Source organism: Ochlerotatus camptorhynchus, unplaced genomic scaffold (genome assembly GCF_037179485.1).
Source record: "Ochlerotatus camptorhynchus isolate MF236.1 unplaced genomic scaffold, CSIRO-AGI_Acam_v1.1 ptg000062l, whole genome shotgun sequence".
Taxonomy (NCBI): Eukaryota; Metazoa; Arthropoda; class Insecta; order Diptera; family Culicidae; genus Ochlerotatus; species Ochlerotatus camptorhynchus.
In genome coordinates, this window is record NW_027040552.1 from 2,991,641 (window position 1) to 3,004,790 (window position 13,150).

Below are 13,150 nucleotides of genomic sequence, written 5' to 3' on the forward strand. Positions count from 1 at the left end.
CGACACTTTCATTACTTGTGGACCAGGAACCAGCAAATTTACCAGGAAGAGTGTCTACGGAAGAGACTACTGCCTTTTCTGGAGCAGCAAGAGGAAGGTTGCAGAATTTCAAGTGGAATGGAATTTGGCAGCCAAACTGCAGAACTGGGAATAGGGCTCGTGCAAAAGATGGTGGGGCCGTGTACGAAGAAAAGTTCGAGCAATGCAAAGCTTTGAGTTTTTGCTTAAAACTCTGCAAGTATCTCTCCGCCTGACCGTTGGTAGCAGGGTGGTACGGTGCACCAATATTAAGTATAATTGCATTCTACTGTAAATTGTGTTCCATGACCGCTCACCGCAGGAATTCCAAATCGACTAATGATTTCACGACACATTTTCTGCGTACTTTCGGCTGTGATCGACTTGCAGACAAAAATTTCCGGCCATTTTGTATAAGCGCATGATGAACAAATATGAATCCAGGAAAGGCCCAGAAAAATCCACATGACTCTCTCAGGGTGTCTACTCAATCCAAGGAATCAAATTCCCTGAGTTTTCCAGGTTTTTCCAGGTCGGATGAAAAAAATTTCCAGGTGCATACAAATTATACACATTATTATTTTATCTATTTATCCATCTGGAATCCCTTTTATGTACTTATTGATTTATGTTATTTTCGATTGTTCAAACTTGGTCGTTGGTACTTATTTGTGTAGTATTTTTTTTAATTCAAGAATATAAATATAAGTAAGAAACCTTTCTATACTATTTCGATAAAACGATATATCAAAATTTGATAACAATATGCTTTCAAAAACAACATATCATTTTGATAATATGTTTGAGTTCAACTATGTTTGGAAGATCAAGACAGAATAAATCATGGTTTCACATGTCTAAAATCTCTTGAGGTCCGTTTTAGACTATCTGATTTCTTGGTCTGACTTTGACCGCCGCCATAATGAAAAATCTGCTCGAATTTACTTTCGACACACTTTGTCGAACCCCCCTGTTTGCTGGTGTTCATACTGCTTGCACATGTCGAAAGAACTGCCAATTTAGATTTCAAAACAAAACTGTATCAGGAATCAAAAGTAAATACTTCCATCATGAATTACCGGAAAATTGCTCTAGTTTCGGCAGACGTATTTGCTTTTATTATTTTAAATAAAATGAGGAAGAGAAGGTGTACTTTGTGGAGTAGGAAATAGTTACTCAGGAGGAACACCGGCAGGGATCTGGCTCATCTTGTCCATCAAGCGCTGCGATATGAAGATGAAAATGGATTTCAAATCTTTGCCAGGATGTCGATACCAACTTTAGACAAGCTAGTGGGAAAAGTTCTCACTAGATATACATGATTCCTTGAGTTCTGAAAATTTCTGTTAACAACTCAATTCTGCAAGGTCTTCAAACCTTCTGACGTCCCTGAAGTTTTGTTTCTGTTCTCCGGTAAAATTTTTTTAAAGATCAACAATCTTTCCTGACAATCTGTAAATTTCTCGGTAGTTCTACAGATTTATTTGAAGCTCTGTGTGTTCTTCAGAAGTTCTGCAAATTTTCCTAAAAATCTACAAAGTTCCTGAATCCCTGGAGATTTAAGATCCTTGAAGATCAACAATTATCTCTGATGTTCACAAAATTTCTAATAATCTACAAACTTCTTGACAGTTCTGTAATTTTCTCTGCAGATTTTCATGATTCAATGAATATCTGCAAATATTTCTGAACATCTATACAATTTTCTAAAGAATTAAAAGATTATCTAGAAATTTTTGAGCTTTCCGGAAGTTTTAGGAAGTATTCTGAAGTTTTTCTAATTTTTCTGAAGCTGTGCAAATATCTCTAAAGATCAGCGAACTTACCTGAAGTTCTGTAAATGTCTTTCAAAATCCAAGAACCGCAGTAAAATTCTGAAAATTTATTTAAACATCTGCTAATTTTTCAGTAGATTTAAGATCTATCCTCTGAACTTTTCTGAAGATCCTAAAATTTATTTCAAATTCTGTAAAGTTTTCTGAAGTACTGTATTTCTGCTCTAAAGATCTACGAACTGCCCTGAAGTTCAATAAATTTCACAGTAGATCTCCGAACTTTTCTAAAGTTCTTTAAATTTCTTTGTGGATTCTTGAACTAAAGATCGGCGAACTTTCCCGAAGATCTGTGAGTTTTGCTGAAGTTTTGCAAATTTTTCTAAAAACGTACTAACTTTCTGACGTTCTACAGACTTCTCTTAAGGTCTACGGACTTCTTTTAAGGTCTACGGACTTCTCTGAAGTTCTTTAAATCTACACAGCTAAAAAAAAGTAGTGTAAATTTCCGTTACTATGATGCACATAAATGGAGCGTCATATATCATACAAGTTTAGATTATAGATCGTGTAAATTTATGAGACATGTCATGTAATATCCCATATATTGTATGCAACTGTCCACTTTTCTTGCAAGTTGCTAGTTTACGTGAAAAGGAAGCTTACATGTATGAATGTTTGCATGCATGGATGTTTACATCGCCAGTAAAATTCAGATTTTTTTGGTGTGTATCTATTTTCGACTTCCATGGAGTTCTGCAAAATATTGTACTTTTGTTCTTCGCTGCGATTTGTTTTTGGAATTGAGGTGCTTTTCTGACATTTAACGAATTTTTCTGAAGATCTCACATTTGTGTGAAACTGTGAAACTTTCTGTCAAATGCCTGCAAATATCTTTAAAGTTCTGTAAAGTTGTCTTAAGCTCCGTAGCTCTATTCCCAAGATATACAAATAAAAACTTGAGGCTCAATAAATTTCTCAGTAGATCTGCAAACTTCTCTGATGTTTTGTAAATTCCTCTCGGGTTACCCTGAAGATTTGAAAATTTCGTTGAAGATTACCTCAAGTTGTCAAAATTTATCTGAACATATTTGAGCTGCTTTGAAGTTTTAAATGTCTCTCTCAAGATCTAAAAATTTTCCTGAAATCGTGTAAATTTTTTTTTTTAAACCGCCGAACTTCCCTGAAGTTCTGCAATTTTTACTGAAGAGTCATTAACATTTCTGAGATTCTTGTGATTTTTTCAGAAATACTGTAATTTTTTTCAAGGTTCTGTAACTTTGTTCTGAAGATCTACGAACTTTTCTGATGTTGAATAATGTTTCGAGGATCTCCAAACTTCTGTGAAATACTTTATATTTCACTGTAGATTCTTAGACTTGTCTGAAGTTATGCAAATTTCCCTGAAGATTTGCAAAATTTCGCTTAAAGTTTTTCAAATTGATTTGAAACTATTTTTGCTTGCTTGAAGTTTTGAAAATTTCTTTGAACATTTATCTGAAGATCTACGACCTCTCTTGTGATGTTGTTTTTATGAATTTCTGTTAATTACTTTTAATTTGTTTGTAGTTCTGTTCTCAAGATCTACTAACTACCCTGAAGCTCAACAAATTTCTCAGTAGATCTCCGACCCTCTCTGAAGCTAAAAAAAAAAAATTCAATGTAGGCTCTCAGACCAGCTGTCTGGCATGCTTATTCTTATACAATACATGCTTCGTATGCTTCCTTTTGCCAGTCTCTCTTTTTCGGCTGTTTCCTTTTTACGACGATTTTGATAATCCACATACAAATCAGCGAAGAGCGCGCGTGACAAGACTCTCTGAATGAACTTGTCTTGTTCGCACACGTTGTCTTAGATGTCAGATGCTTGTCAAATCCAGTGTCCTTAAGAAACGTTTCGAGAAACTGAACGAAAAACTTCTTTTGAATTACGAATGGAGTGATAATTGGAAAATTCCCTGAGTGGAACCAAATTCCCTGAATATTCCAGGTTTTTCCAGAAAAATAAAACTCCCTGTAAACTCCCGGTTTTCCAGGTTTTCCCAGGTAGTAGACACCCTGTCTCTGGAACGGTTCGGTAGCAGGTTCTCATGGATACCGAAGAACTTTCACTGGTTCTGACAATCTGCTCCGTTAGAAACCAAACTCTCGATGTCGTGGTCGATTCCCGACCACCAGCAGAATCCTCTTGCCAGCGATTTGGTGCGTGTAATCTCGGAATGAGTCGAGTGAAGTTCCTTCAGTACTCGTAGTGGAGCCGGAACGTAAACACGAGCTCCGCGCAGCACCAAAACAATCGTTACCTTCAACTGCTTGTCCGTACATCAACGTCTGGATCAGCTTCTAAACAGACTTGTCCTCGGCTGTCACTTAGGCTAACATTTCTGCCATCACAGGAAGGGTATCGATTAGATGCATCTCTACCACATCTGACTCCTCAAAAACAGTTTCCGGTTCGGATCGCTTTAGTGGACATCTTGACATCGCATCAACATTGGCATGGTCAACGGACTTCCGGAATCGCACTTCGTAGTCCAAGGATTGTAGAATATTAGCATAATGCTGCATTCGTAATGCAGACATTACTGACAGATCCTTATGTTCATTGAAGGTGTTCGTAATCGCATGGTTGTCCGTCACCAGGATGAACCTTCGCCCGTATAGGTATTGGAAAAATTTCTTGACCCCAAAGATGATGGCGTAGACTTCTTTATCCGCTTGCATGTATTTTTGTTGTGTGCGATTGAGCTCCGTAGCTATAAGTAGTGGCAACTCCAGCGAATAATGCACCAAAAACCTCTCTGATTGAATTTGCTGTTTGATGGCATTGAAAGAATGCTCACACTCTCTCATCCACTTGAAATCCACTGTAGGTTGTTCAGAGGGTAAATCATTGTACTCAAAATTGTCGAAAACCCGGCCGTAGTAATTGATGAACCCAATAAACGAACGTACTTCATAGCATACATCTTCTTCGGCACCTTGTGAATACCTTGGCGGACAATAAGGTATCCGCAGTATTCAATACGTTCGGCAAAAAACTCGCACTTCTTCATGTTTACACGAATGTTGTGGTGATCCAATCTTCGCAACACTTCTTCAAGTCTTCGGTCGCTACACGGTTCGGTCGCTACACGGTTCGGTCGCTACAATCCTCGATGCGTATTCAACGTAAGTAATTCTCTATATTACGGGTAGACTTCCAACTGTAGGTACGCTTGCACTAAATCGATTTTGGTAAACTTGTCTCCTCCCGCTAGAGACGCAAACAGTTCATCTACAGATGAAAGTGGATGCCGATCGTTCTTCAGATTGGGATATATTGTTTGTTTGTAATCACCACGGATCCTGACCCGGGTTATCTGACTTTTTGACGGAAACAGAGGGTGTTGCCCAGCTGCTAGTATCCACCTTGGTTAGAACCCCCTCAGAAACTAACTAGTTCGTCCGCAACTGCTTTTTTTCAAATTGAAGGGAACCTTCCGAGCCTTCAGAAAAACTGGAGTCGCATTAGGTTTCAGGGTGATCGAATCTTCAAACACCTTCCCGTACGTCTTGAAAAACTTGGCCAACGCAGCAGAAGATGGACTCATCAAGTTGATGGTTACGCAGCAAAGAATTCCAATCAACCGTTATAACCTTCAGCCATTCACGGCTCAACAGAGGGTGCTTCCCGGAATCAACGACGTACAGTGGCAACGCGCTTCTTTTTCGTTGTATTCCACATAGGCATCGAAAACACCTTTGACGTAGGTATCGGTATTGCAGTAGCTGACCACTTCTTTCCAAATCCAGCCCCGAAAGTATTTATCGAAGTAATGGGAATTGATCATGCCAACTGGACTTCCAGTATCGACCTCGAAGCAAACAACGACACCGTAAACCTTCATCGTCAGCCATAACCTCTTTTCCAGCAAACTTCCAGCATTGTCACGTAGATCAATGTAGTTAGTTTTCGCAGCCCTCTGCCGGCTGGATTCACCCTTATTTGAAGCTGGCCCAAGGCGAATAAGCCAATGGCTGAAAGCCTTGTAAATAAAGGAAAAACTTATTTGCATCAGCTTTCTTCATGCACACTCGTTCCAGGTGTCCATTGATTTTACAATAAGAGCACACCGTATTCTGGTAGCGGCACTTTTTTTTGCTAGATGTGACTTATCGCCGCAGCGATAGCAATGCAGGTCACCAGTGGACTTGCCAGCTGAATGACTCAATCCTCCCACTTTCTTAGGCTTAGGCTTACCTGGTGGGTGATGTAGGGCATGTACTTCCTGTTTTGCAATAGCTCCTTCTATTTCGGCACCTTCTTTGAGCGACATCTCCATGCTAACTGCAATGCCTTATGCGTCCTTCCGCGTCAATTCTCGTCGCTCAATCAGACGACCGTGTTCCTTAAGGCGGTCTCCAAATAGTTGCTAAAGTTGCATGTGACAGCAATCCTTCGTAGCGCGACGAGATCTAGAGTAACATTTAAAATGGCCTATGTCCAAAACGTAAACAAACCAGAAAATGAATTTTAAATTTTGACCGTCATTATTCAATTCATATTTAAGAAAATTGAAGTATTTTAGGCATTTATATTGTTCACAATAACAATAGTAACTGTATCTCAGTATACAACATCCAAAATATGCGAAAAGCTTTCAAAATTATATGAAAATCGATAGCAATATAATTTCTTAAATTAATAAGCCTTTTTTGTGAATCTTTCAATGGATAGGCCCTTTTTGTTAAGCCGTTGTGCTTGTCATCAGAAATGGTAGGCCCTTTGCTAAGCCTTTTCGCAACGTCAAATAAATTCAAAACAAATCAACGGCCCTGCCTCAAGCAGTAGGGCCTAGCTTTGGTTTGAAATTTTTCAATCATCGGCCTTTCTACGTCACTAGGCTTATCAATGAAATGAAATAAATGAATGGTTGGCCGTTTTAGCGTGCGGGCCTATTAATCAATCGAAAAATTTCGTTGATCGGCCGTTTCGAAAATCGAGTTATTTTTAATGATTTTTCTCGATTATGCGGAACTTTCCTACACGATTAGTAGCTATCAAGCAGTGCTAAAGAATGGTATCAAAACCCGATTTGTTTACGTTTTGGACATAGGCCCATTTCAAATGTTACTCTAGAGATACTCATCGCGTTCTTGTCTCCCTTCCGAAGGTATTTGAACCACTTTATCGCAGGCAATCTCGTACGTATCCGTTTCCATCAAGTGTAGCAAAAAGTTAAGACGCAATTCATCAGCTTCGACTCCGTAAATCGCAACGCCGTCTCCAACCTCGCCACCCATCGGCTCCATCGGGCTTTCGGTCGAAAGCGTCGAAGTTGAAGTTCGGTGGCGAAGCACCTCGTTTCGCTGTTGGAGGATTCTGTAGCGCCATCCTTGTCTACCAAAACTGTGGTATCACCGTAACGGATGCGGAGCAAAAAGTAAAACGTACAGACCTTAAGTGGACCCTACACGATTGCTTTTATTGACAATAATCGTATTGTCAATACATTCTATATTGACATCAATACATCGAGATTGACAATATTTCTGAATTCACATCATCAATATTATTGTCAATAATTCCCCTTCGCGTCAATATATTGATGCGTGTGGGGTTTGCTTTAGAGGAAGAGGAGAAAACTGGCTTCTATTTGTCTATAGCAAACCCCACACGCATCAATATATTGACGCGAAGGGGAATTATTGACAATAATATTGATGATGTGAATTCAGAAATATTGTCAATCTCGATATATTGACGTCAATATAGAATGTATTGACAATACGATTATTGTCAATAAAAGTAATCGTGTAGGGTCCACTTATGACGTGTTCTTCTTCTCTCGCTGAAACGACCGTGCCATAACGATTTCATTATGGGCGACACAGTCGACTGTCAAAATACAAGAAAATAGATTCCCTGTTGAAAAATTCTCGCGTTTCTATACGTTCGCCAGACCAATCAGGTTTGCGTTTGACAGAAAATTGGTTCATAAAAGTACCGCTATCGTCTCCTTTTCCTCTTAGGTTAAATATTCATCTAAATATATGTCTAGCTTAAGAATTTTCTTTGCAGATTTTTCTTTTTTTGAAACACGAGCGGTTCTTTTAAGGCCTATTGTAGCGATAGTTTTTGACATCTTGGAGGAGCGATGGATCAACATAAGTGTTCTTTATGCCCATTATTTTCTTTAACCGGAAAAATACAGATACCGTATGACGAAAAGTTTACATATAATTAAATTTCGGCCTAGTGAGCCATTCGGCCTAGGAGCCATTTGGCATTTGGCTTGATGGCATTTGGCTTGATCGCATTTGGCCTGAAGACGCATCACCATAAATGTCTTCCTGAAAAGAATCTGCTCTGGAGCTTGAAAGGATTCCATTTAAAAATTTAAGAACATCAGATATATAAGCTTATATATTAATTTAAGCAAAATAGCATCGATAGTGTGCATTGGAGTTTCGAAATGTACATCCTTTAAATTAGCTTTAAAGTTAAAATGCAAAGTACTTCACACTAGTACCTAAAATTTTGCCTAACATTGTGTCCAAATAGTGGTGAACTTACTCCACACAGCCGTGGTTGAGTTCCCGAGAGAATCTTGAATCGATGAGCGTTAGCTTACTCTCGCAGTAGCGTAGCAGTGATGAGAGAATGAGAATGAGTGCTGCGAGCATGTTTTCATACTTCTGAACCATCATCGGCGTACATGTTGCCTACTTTCGGGCAGTTGACTGCCAGATCGACGACGACGAAGGTGTTAAACTCTCGGAGCAATCGAGTGTCATACTAGCAGGTCTACTAGTTCGGTGCGAGGAAAAGAGGAAAAAGTGAAGGACACGAGCGCGACATCAAACCACCTGCTAGCTGGCGAGATACGGGCGCTGTTCCTGTATGCGGGAGATAAGCATGTGGAGGCTTTGAAGTGGAGTGTTGTTATCCTTTTGAACAGCAGTAAGGAAGCAGGGGTGAGTGAGGGATTGTGATGTGCTTCGGTCCTTCAATCGATGGACGATATTTGATCGCTTCGGGCCCAGTGCACAGATGATGATGGATGATGGCGGTGGTGTTTAAACTTAAAGGCATGAGGAATGAGTATACCGATGATGTTATTTTCCTTCTTCTTTCAGTCTCTCTAAAGAGTTGCTGGTGGTATTGGAAGTGAGGAAAGCATTGTCTGCAGCGCTTCGGATTTAGTGTTGAAGTGGAAGTTTGCTTCCTAGTGATGACGATGGTGGTGGTGATGTAATTAATGTGTCGGTGGGAGGAAATTTTTAACAAGAGTTATTTGTGAGTGCAGGATTATACAGCGGTCGGCAGGTGGTATCCTGTACATAAGTGGCGTGCTGTGCGATTAGTGTTGCTTCAAATTAAGGAAGCGGAAGCAATTTAGTCGACGCTGGTAAAAGTGTAAGACATCGGACATCGAAAAGACGGTGGTGCTTAAGCAGAAGAACAGGATGACGTAGGCATAACGGAGCAACGATGGAATCAACGATTTAAGCATGGTAAGTAGGTAAATGATGAGCAAACTTGATGGGGCTTTTTGATGAAGATACGGAATAATTTATAACCCAGCGGTAGACGATTACAAGGTTCTCTAGGTAATATAGATTTATCATTATTTGATTCAATGAGCAGAACGTTGTACCATTTGATAATATTAAAACAATACTGACTGTAGGGTAGGGTAAATTTCCTAAAGTGACCACTTAAACGGATGCTCCGAATCATCCGGAAGTCCAGTTTGTGTTGAAATTCATCACACTTCTTGAACTTCGGCTACTGGAATAATCGCGATACACCTTAACTTCCTACTAGTTAAAGATTTCTATGAACTGACGGTTCATCATAAGCTTCGGAAATTTCAGAAACTTCCAGAATAATCATGGCTTCAAAATCATAAAGCGCATTTGGAATAGTTTTGGACGTTATTGCAGTTTTTCAGTTCGTCTCTATTCTTTGAGTCCCAGAAATTTCAGAAGTTTAGAGGGCTCTGGAGTTCTCTGGAGATGTGAAACTCTATAAAAAGTTTCGTTAATATCTTGAACATTCTGAGAATCTCTGGTTTTCTGCATTTAAACTGCTGGACTGATGTGACGGTAAAGAAAATAATTTGTAAACAATAACACACTAGCGCCACCCGGTGATGGCATTCTCAACTAATCTAAAACCATCCAATAGATCTTGTCTTCTGAACGTTTTAGCCAAGCACAGCAACCTTCTATCCTTTTCAGCGGTCAAGTTAAACATACAACTAGGAGTCATAATGCACACTAGCGCCACGTGGTGATTGAATTCTCAACTAAGTGTTCACTGTTGAATCGAGCTGAATTAATACTACTCTGAACTAACTAGTCAAAGTCTCACATATGTTTAAACTAATTCTAGCGCTCAGAATCATAAGGTCCTAACTACAATGATTGATTCTCTTAATCGATTTCTCTTTTAATAATTACTCGACTGAATTAATATTTCTCAGTGCATTTGATGTTGTTGGAATTAGAGGCGAACCAGCCTAAGGCTGAAAGCCTCCTAAATAAAGCTAAATAATAATAATAATGTTGTTGGATCTGCTAACCAATACAATCTTTTACATCACTGTATCGAAAAATTTTCAGAAAATTGGTTCACTTAACTGTGGTAATCCGAACTTAAAATCCATGAAGGGAATCGATCATCGCAGTTAAGGGCCATCCACATTAGATCCGGATTTGACTCGTTGCGGCAAAGTGACAGCTAAATCTATTGTCTAACTGTCAAATTTACGTTAACGCATCGCAAACGGATCTAATTTGGGTGGCCCTTTAGGACCTTATGATTCTGACGGCTAGAATTGTTTTCTTTATGACGAGGTGTTGCTGCCTCGACGCACAGTGCACAGTTCGAAAAAGTAGTGTAACTTTTCCGTTACTATGATGCACATGAATGGAGCGTCATATAAATAGCGTCGTGTTTGTTGATGCTGTTATTGGTCATAGCCGTTTGCTGATTGGCACTTAACCAGCCCGCCTACAGTGGTTACAGAATGCTGATGGTGAGGGTATTTCAGGCTGGAACGTCAACTGTATCTCCAGCAAGTGCTGCTTTGATCGATGGAATAGATTTTTGGATTAACTTACTTATACTGGTCCGACATCCCTCACGATTGCACCTGCATCACAATGTTACGCCAATTCACTCGGTCCGTGGCTGCTTGTCTCCAATTTCTTAACCGTCTCACACTTCTAAGATCCTGCTCCACTTGGTCTAACCACCTTGCTCGCTGTGCTCCTCTTCGTCTTGTACCGGCCGGATTACACACTTAACATTTTTGGCCGAGATTCCAACAGCCGAGTAGTTCTGCAATTTATGTTGTTGACATTCAGTAAAACAATTGCCGAGACTTAGCTAACAAATATCATTTGGCTGAGATATCAGCTAACAAACAGATATTTTGCAGAGATATCAGGAAAAGTAAATGCCTGGTTAATCGGCTGTTGGAGATTTTACCGAGCTAGATTAAGTGTGTAGAGGCAAACACCATTTTTGCGGGATTGTTGTCCGGCATTCTTAAAACGTGTCCCGCCCATCGTACCCGTCCAGCTTTCGCAAATTTCTGGATACAGGGTTCACCATAGAGTTGCGCCATCTCGTGGTTCATCCTTCGCCTCCATACACCGTTCTCACATACCCCACCAAAGATGGTCCTAAGCACTCGTCGTTAAAAAACACCCAGTGCTTGCAGGTCCTCCTCGAGCATCGTCCACGACTCGTGCCCGTAGAGAACTACCGGTCTTATGAGCGTCTTGTACATGGTACATTTAGTACGGAGGTGACCTCAGGGTCTTGTGAAGTCCGTAGTAAGCACGACGCTGCAGTTGTTATCCGACGTCACCAATGATCCGAGGTACAGAAATTCATCCACCACCTCGAACTCATCTCCGTCGATTGTAACGCTTCTGCATATGCGAGCCCTATCCCGCTCGGCGTATTCTCCTTTAATCCAACTTTCTCTGCTTCACATTTCAGCCTGGTGTACTGCTCCGCCACGGCCTGAAACGTTCTTCCGAAAATGTCCACGTCCTCAGCGAAGCAGATGAACTGGCTGGACTTATTGAAGATCGTGCCCCGCATGTTAAAGCCCACATGTTTCATAGCACCTTCTAGCGCAATGTTGAAAAGGAGGCAGGAAAGTCCTTTGCGATAACGCACCCGATATCTTAACGCAGCATTGTACACCATCCATCGTAGCCCTGATCAGTTTGGTCAGCTTCCCGGGAAAACCGTTCTCGTCCATAATCTTCCATAGCTCTTCACGGTCAACAGTATCATAAGCTGTCTTGAAATCGATAAATAGGTGGTGCGTAGGGACTTGATATTCACGACACTTTTGGAGGATCTGCCGCAACGTAAAGATTTGGTCCGTTGTCGATCGCCCGTCCACAAAACCGGCTTGATAACTTCCCACAAATCTGCTTGCTAGCGGCGAAAAACGGCGAAAGATGATCTGGGAAAGCACTTTGTAGGCCGCGTTAAGAATAGTGATCGCTCGATAGTTCTCACATTCTAGTTTGTCACCTTTTTTATATACTGGGCATATTACTCCCTCTTTCCACTCCTCCGGTAGCTGTTCTGTATCCCAGATCCTGACTATCCGTGGGTGCAGACAAATGGCCAACTTATTCGGGCCCATTTTGATAAGTTCCGCTCCGATACCATCTTTCCCAGCTGCTTTGTTGTTCTTAAGCTGTTGGATAGCATCCTTAACTTCACCTATCGTGGGAGCTGGCATGTCCCCCTCATCCGCTGTATCGACGAAGCCATTCGTCCTGCCGCCTTGGACCTCCGCCTCTGCGCCGTTCAGATGTTCATCGTAGTGCTGCTTCCACCTTTCAATCACTGCGTTCTTCTCGTCCAAAACCGTCTGACACTCTTCGTCGAACCAATCGTTTAGTCGATTCCGCTCCATGAACCCAACGGCGCCCTCAGCAGAGCTGTTAATGGCTGCTTCCACGTTGCTCCAGCAGTCCTCAAGAGGGGCTTCGGTGAGCTCTCCCTCATCCGGCAACGCTGCGTCGAGGCAGTGCACCTTGATCATTAGAAGGTGGTGGTCCGAAACGATATTTGCGCCGCGATAGGTCCTGACGTCGATAATGTCCGAGAAGTGCCTTCCGTCGATCAAAACGTGGTCGATTTGCGATTCTGTCTGCTGCGGTGATCTCCAGGTGTACCGATAAGGGAGGCTATGCTGAAAGTAGGTACTACGTATTCCCGTTCCAGCTGCGCGTAAAAAGCGTCTTTATCGTCATCGTCACTTGCTAAGTGAGGGCTGTGCACGTTGATTTGGCTGACATTGAAGAAACGGCCTTTGATCCTCAACTTGCAC

At 41.1% G+C, this 13,150-nt stretch overlaps 1 protein-coding gene across 8 annotated transcripts in view; it reads left to right on the forward strand.

The window, feature by feature from the left end:
* The window catches only part of LOC135717661 (solute carrier family 35 member F3), a 272,141-nt gene that overhangs the window by 3,720 nt on the left and 255,271 nt on the right, over positions 1 to 13,150 (forward strand). For all 8 annotated transcript variants that reach the window (XR_010520328.1, XM_065239850.1, XM_065239852.1 and 5 more), the window contains exon 2: positions 8,913 to 9,290. The gene's annotated coding sequence lies outside the window, so the exon portion shown is untranslated. The remainder of the gene's footprint in view (positions 1 to 8,912; positions 9,291 to 13,150) is intronic.